We start from the raw sequence: 7,602 nt of genomic DNA, 5'->3' as shown, positions 1-7,602 counted from the left end.
GGGGAGAAGGCACGACATGATGCAAACAAACAGCACAATAACGCACAAGACCGTAGTCATTGTCCACGTTGTTATTGTCCTGTGCGGGACAGCAGCCTCTGATTAGGAGAAATATTCATTTTGTAAAGTTAAACAGTATCGTTTAGCATTTAAAAACACATTTTTAGGTCTAGTGTTATCTGAATAATGCCGATTAGGCACTTTTTCCAAGTCGCCAAAGTTCTATCCCAAGCGTGTCCTTGCATTTACCTTCCCTGGGGGTCAGCAGCAGATTTCCTTCCAAGTCACGTTTACGTCCCCGCCAGGCATCTTTTTGGACCTCCGCTCAGAGCTGCATGGAGGGCTGAGGGTCCGGCTGCTCGCGCCGGGAGGACTGGAAACTGGATCTGTGCTAAAAATAAGAAAACATCAGCGGCAAAGAGAGGAAGGAGGCGTGTGTGTGTGTGTGCGTGCAGTTGCCTTGAATCCCCACCCAGCCCCCTAAACCTCGTTGGTGTGCCCAAGGTTTTGATGTCACTCTCTCTCTCGACTGTTGTCATTATCGCTGGCAGGAAACTAGAAGGTTAAAAGTGGCAAGGACCACCCCTCCATCCCAATGAAGAGATCCAATATGTCATCAAGTTACATCACATGGCAGCAACCCTGACCCCCCCCCCCCCCCCCCCCCCCCGCACCACACACACACAAACAAACACACACACACACACACATTTTTGTATTTCTTACCTTCTTGGGACAAGAAAAATTTTACATTTGTGCAATATTATGATAAAAGTTGGAATTTTACTCAAACAGTTAGATAGATAGATAGATAGATAGATAGTACTTTAGTTGCAATTTTACAAGAAAATATGTTGACATGTTCACAATTTTATCAGAAAACTTCAACAGTTTTGCAATATTATAATAATTATCGGAATTTTACTTTGCAAAATTATGATAAAAGTCATAATTTTAATCAAAAAATGTCACTATTTTACAAGAACAACAAAAAAAATTGGCAATATTGTGATAAAAGTCAGACTTTTATAAGACAAATGTCACCATTTTGCATTTAAAAGTAATAATTTTAAATAAAAATTTCATAATTTTACGAGAAAAATATTGCAATATTACAAAACAGAAAGAATATGAGAAATTGTTCCCAATTTTATAAGAAAAAAGTCGACACATAGCTTTTAGATAATATATATATTTTTTTTGTAATTAGTTTTCTAATCTTCATTATTTATTTTAAGTTATTACAGTATGTCTCTATATACATATATCATTTTTTATTGTTTTAATACATTTTGGGCAAAGGGAGCGCATTTCAATTTCTTACACACACTTGTTATTACATATATTGACCAGAGGGGGGAGCACTTCAAATTTGTACACACACTTGTTATTTCATACGTTGACCAGAGGGGGAGCACTTTTAAAACCGACACAGTCAATTTGAAAAATCCCTCCTTTTTGAGACCACCCCAATTTTGATAAGATTTCACCACCAGGGGTGCTAATGAGATCTCTTTTTTTTCTCGTTTTTTGTAATGTGCTTAAGGCCGATGACAGACGTGTCACGGACCACAGATGGCCCGCGTGCCGCACTTTGGGCAACCCAGCTGTAGAAGCTAACTGTTAATGGCCACTATAGTCTTAGTACCGAAGTGTATTTGTTCATCACATAAGGGACGCGGGTTGTCTTACGTCAGCACCGGAAGTCATAAAATCAGCTGTTTACCCGACAGGTTTTTTTCGGGGATGAAAAGGGAAATCCTTCTTTAGCTGCCGTCTGGTTTTATCATATATTGCTGCCTTTGCACCTGTCAATGTTTACTTTTGTATGCACATGAAATCAACAAAAAATCCTGACTTTGGAGCAATGTTCACGTACTCAAGTATTTGGCTCTCTATTAGATGCAATGGTTTTCCGTATTTGTACCATGATAATTTAATTAATTATTTCAACACTCATCGCCGTTTTGTGAGCACTATTTAGCGTTTTACTTACTTATATGAATACACATTTTAAAGTATGCAGGTAGGAGCATGATAACATGAATGTGCAGTAAATAATAATAATAATGATAATTTATATAGCGCTTTTCTAGACATGCTTCACAGAGAAGTGGGAAACCATCAGTCATTCACTCCACATTCACACAAAGGTGGTGGTAAGCTACATGTGTAGCCACAGCTGCCCTGGGATAGACTGACAGAAGCCTGGAAGTGGAAGCGGAAGTTTGCGCCTACGGCCCCTGCGACCTCTAGCTATCATTCATTCACCAGTGTGAGGGCAAGGGTGAAGTGTCCTGCCCAAGGACACAACGGCAGTGATTTGGATGGCAAGAGGTGGGGAGCGAACCTGCTCTACCCGTCACGCCATGCCGCCACCGTAAATGAGTGTCTCCATGGTGATGCCCCATATACATAGTACATGAAACTCGCTGTCTTAGTAAATATAAATAATAATGATAAATGGGTTATACTTGTATAGCGCTTTTCTACCTTCAAGGTACTCAAAGCGCTTTGACAGTATTTCCACATTCATCCATTCACACACACATTCACACACTGATGGCGGGAGCTGCCATGCAAGGCGCTAACCAGCAGCCATCAGGAGCAAGGGTGAAGTGTCTTGCCCAAGGACACAACGGACGTGACTAGGATGGTAGATCACACGCAACACACCCGCTTATAGTACGCGGTAGTTCGTAGATTGCGTGTGTAATCTATGAAATAGTTATAGTCTTCAAGAGGTACTCACCTGAAATGGTTTTCACTTCACAGGTGTGCTTGAAGCTCGTCGAGAGAATGCCAAGAGTGTGCAATGCAGTAATCAGAGCAAAGGGTGGCTGTTTTGAAGAAAATAGAATATAAAACATGTTTTCAGTTATTTCACCATTTTTTGTTAAGTACATAACTCCACATGTGATCATTCATAGTTTTGATGCCTTCGGTGACAATCTACAACATAAATTAATCATGAAAAATAAAGAAAACGCATTGAATGAGGAGAAGGTGTGTCCAAACTTTTGGCCTGTACTGTGTATGTATGTATGTATGTATGTGTACATATTAGTATTAATTAAAGTCAATAATACTACTATTACTTCTACTATCAGGAGACACTGAACTCAACCCTGGACCTGCAACAACACGGTTAATGTTGTCCCGACTGGCGAAGACTAGCAATGCTACTGCTAGCGTCGCCATCGAAGCTAACTCGGCTACCGGCTCATCTCAGCTCAAGCTCACCTGTGCTCCAGCAGTCGGCGGCTCGGCGGAGGACTTCGCCCCATTCATCGACACGGTCGGAGGCTCGGCGGCGGCGGTGGAGGACGACCCGGTCATCAGAGAAGGCAGCGACTCAGCTGCGGTGAACGACGCGGCGGCTGCGGTGGACGGCGACCCAGACATCGGTGATTGCGGGGAACTGCACGAGATGGCGGGGGTCCACGCGACCTCTCCCCGGTCCCGGACGGCCGAGGACGCGGCATACACAGGATTTAGAGGCGCCTTTACACAAACATTTTCGTTATTCTCTTTCTCTTTGTCTTCAAAGAAGCCCGCCAAAAGGAAACCCAACCCATCCCTCAGCAACCCTACCTGGCCTCCTCCTCCCTCTCCCTCCCCCTTTCTCTCCCTCCCCCTTCACCTGGAGGACGATCAATATGCCTCTCTCTCCTCTCTCTCCTTGCTCTTCAACTGCAACAGCAATAATAACCAACAATTTTTCTGGTCAGTACCACAACACAGCGGACTCTGATGCTCTTTTTGGTTCCAGTGGACTACACATCATCCACCTTAATGTGAACAGCCTCTCTGGAGCCAAACTCGACCAAATCAGAGAAATGTTCCTCAACACGAAGGTAAAAATCTTGTGTTTCTCTGAAACCAAATTTGATCAAAGTATTTCTGACTCAGAGATAGAAATACAAAACTTTTCGGTTATCAGAAAGGATAGGAATAAACACGGTGGGGGCGTTTGTATGTATATTCACCAGGATATTAAATACATAACTCGCACTGATCTTAACCACAATGACCTGGAATCTGTGTGGGCGGAAATCAAATTTAAAAATGCTAAGCCGGTACTAATAGGGACTGTTTATAGACCCCCTAATCAGAGTGATTTCTATGGGGCTTTGGAAGAATGCTTGGCGGGGACAGACAACATGGAGAAAATTATAACTGGGGATCTGAACACATATATTCAACGCAAAGATGCGCCTGTCTTCAGATCCTTCAGCAAGTTTTGTAATCTGCACAGTCTTTCCCAGCTAATAGCGCTACCCACAAGGGTGTGTGATTCCACCCAATCAACCATAGATCTCATTCTCACTTCAGACCGGCCTAAAATAAAAAATAGTGGGGTCATGATCTGTGGTCTTAGCGACCACTATCTAACCTTCTGCACCCGTAAAATAGCTAAACCTAAAGCCAATGGCCACATAACAGCCCAATCCAGATCCCTCAAAAAATACTCCAGTGACAATTTCAATTTAAAATTAGATGAGTGGGACTGGTCCCCTGTGCTCGCGAGCAACCTGGTCGATGTCACTTGGGATCGCTTCAAAACGGCGTTCCTAAAGATACTAAATGACATGGCTCCCGTGAAAACAGTCAGGATCAAAGCCCGCTCGGAACCATGGATGAATCCGGACCTATTAGCTGCCATAAAAGACAGAGACAGGAAATACTCTGAATACCAAAAATGTAAAACAGAAGTAGATAAACAACCCAATAATAGCAACCTCAAATTACTCCTTTCAACTCTCAAAAAGCAATGCAATAAATTAAGAAATAAGTCAACCAACCTGACTAAATCCTTAAAAAAAAATTACATTAACGACAAAATAGAGGAAAACACGAATAAGCCACGTGAGCTCTGGAAAATTCTCAACAACCAGCTTCCTGGTTGCAGCCAGAAACTTAAAACAAGACTCACCAACATCAGCATCAAGGAGGGTGACTCCCTCATTACAGACAAAATGGAGGTAGCTAGCAGACTTAACACCTTTTTCACCAGCATAGCCGCAACTCTTGTCAACAAGCTGTCCCACCACTCTGGTCGCTTTGGTGTAGAACACATAAAAGCCTTCCACAGAAAGCTAGGAGTATCCAACGATGATTTCAAATTAGAAATGGTCACAGCTGATGAGGTGTTTAAAAAATTGAGCGCGCTCCACCCTAACAAGGCCACCGGCCTTGATAATATTCCCTCCAGATTCCTCAGGGACTCTGCCTCCATCATTGCCCCGATCATCACGCACATAATAAACCTATCAATTACACAAGGCCAAGTACCAAAAGATTTTAAGATAGCAAGAGTAACTCCCCTCTTTAAAAAAGGAAGCAAATTGGAACCTGGCAACTACCGACCTGTTTCTATTCTCAGCTCCATTTCGAAAGTAATGGAGAAAATAGTTTATGAACAGGTCGATAGTTACCTTGCCACTAATAAACTCATGTACAAATTCCAATCCGGCTTCAGAACTAACCACTCCACTGACACATGCCTTCTCTATCTGACCGACCACATCAAACATGAGGTGGACGCGGGCAAATACTGTGGCATGGTCATGCTGGACCTTCAGAAGGCCTTTGACACCGTTAACCACGCTATACTGTTGGATAAGCTCAGAGCAATCGGATTTAACAAAACCTCTTGGAGGGGAGGGAGCAGGTGGTAGAGGTGAACGGCACCGTGTCCCCCCCCCTCTCGGTGAGCTGTGGAGTCCCCCAAGGCAGTATATTGGGACCTTTACTGTTCCTAATATACATAAACGACATGTCATCGGCATGCGACTGTGAATTGTTTTTGTTTGCGGATGACTCTGCCTTGCTGGTATCCGGCAAGGACAAGTCACAGGTGGAGAAAATCCTCAGTGCTGAGCTCTGTAGAACTTGCACCTGGCTCGCTGACAACAAGCTATCCATCCACTTGGGTAAAACAGAATCCATCCTGTTTGGGTCCCACATCAAACTTAAGAGAGTCAATGACTTCACCACAAAAGTAGGTGACAGTGTCATCACCAGGAAAGATGAGGTCACCTACCTAGGTTCCATTCTAGAGGCTAACCTTTCCTGTGATAAAATGGCAACCAAGGTAATCAAAAAGGTTAACCAACGAACAAGATTTCTCTACAGAATTTCCTCTCTGGTCAACAAAAACACCTTGAGGATTCTGGCGGGAACTCTCGTTCAACCCTTTTTCGATTACGCATGCACCTCCTGGTACCCTAGCACCTCCAAAACCCTCAAATCTAAACTCCAAACATCTCAGAACAAGCTAGTCAGGTTACTTCTAGACCTCCACCCCAGATCCCACCTCACTCCTACCCACTTCTCTAAAGTGGGTTGGCTCAAGGTGGAGGACAGAGTTAAACAACTTGCACTGAGCCTAGTCTATAAAATCCGCTACACCTCCCTGATACCGAAGTACATGTCAAACTACTTCCTTAACGTAAATGACCGCCATAACCACAACACCAGAGGGTGCTCCACTAACCACGTTAAACCCAGATTCCGAACTAACAAAGGTCTTAACTCATTCTCTTTCTATGCCACATCAATGTGGAATGCGCTCCCAACAGGTATAAAAGAAAGGGCATCTCTATCCTCCTTCAAAACCGCAATAAAAGTTCACCTCCAGGCAGCTACAACCCTAAACTAACACCCTCCCCGGATTCCTAATAATCAAATGTAAACAATCAAATGCAGATACTTTTTCTTTTTCTTATGCCTTCTGATCTCTCTCTCTCTCTCTCTCTCTCTCTCTCTCTCTCTCTCTCTCTCTCTCTCTCTCTCTCTCTCTCTCTCTCTCTCTCTCTATGTCCACTACTTGATGTCCATATCCCCCCCTCCTCACCCCCCCTCCCTCCACACCCCTGATTGTAAATAATGTAAATAATTCAATGTGATTATCTTGTGTGATGACTGTATTATGATGATAGTATATATGATAGTATATATCTGTATCATGAATCAATTTAAGTGGACCCCGACTTAAACAAGTTGAAAAACTTATTCGGGTGTTACCATTTAGTGGTCAATTGTACGGAATATGTACTTCACTGTGCAACCTACTAATAAAAGTCTCAATCAATCAATCAAAAATAACACTAAATTGGCCCTAGTGTGTGAATGTGAGTGTGAATGTTGTCTGTCTATCTGTGTTGGCCCTGTGATGAGGTGGCGACTTGTCCAGGGTGTACCCCGCCTTCCGCCCGAATGCAGCTGAGATAGGCTCCAGCACCCCCCGCGACCCCAAAAAGGGACAAGCGGTAGAAAATGGATGGATGGATAATTGGATAATAAGAGTATGTGAAAGTTTGACTCCTAACTTCTTTACTTCCTTGACGACCTCCTTTAAAGTTTTGTAATCAGTCAGAAATATCAAGCAGCTAAAATGTGCCAAACATTGATAAGTGTGGAGAGAGTGTTTAGCATTTTTCCCATCATGCATTGCAGGGGATTTATATTGGTGTAATTTACAATTGTTTATGGTGCGTGGACATTTTTTACAATATCCACAAAGATCGGTGAGCGGGTTGTGTCATGTGTGATCATGTGTGTTGACATTTTGTGGTAGTTGGATTTTTTTCTTTTTTT

This window comes from Entelurus aequoreus, linkage group LG11 (assembly GCF_033978785.1).
Source record: "Entelurus aequoreus isolate RoL-2023_Sb linkage group LG11, RoL_Eaeq_v1.1, whole genome shotgun sequence".
NCBI classification, from domain to species: domain Eukaryota; kingdom Metazoa; phylum Chordata; class Actinopteri; order Syngnathiformes; family Syngnathidae; genus Entelurus; species Entelurus aequoreus.
Note: the sequence above shows the minus strand (reverse complement) of the source record.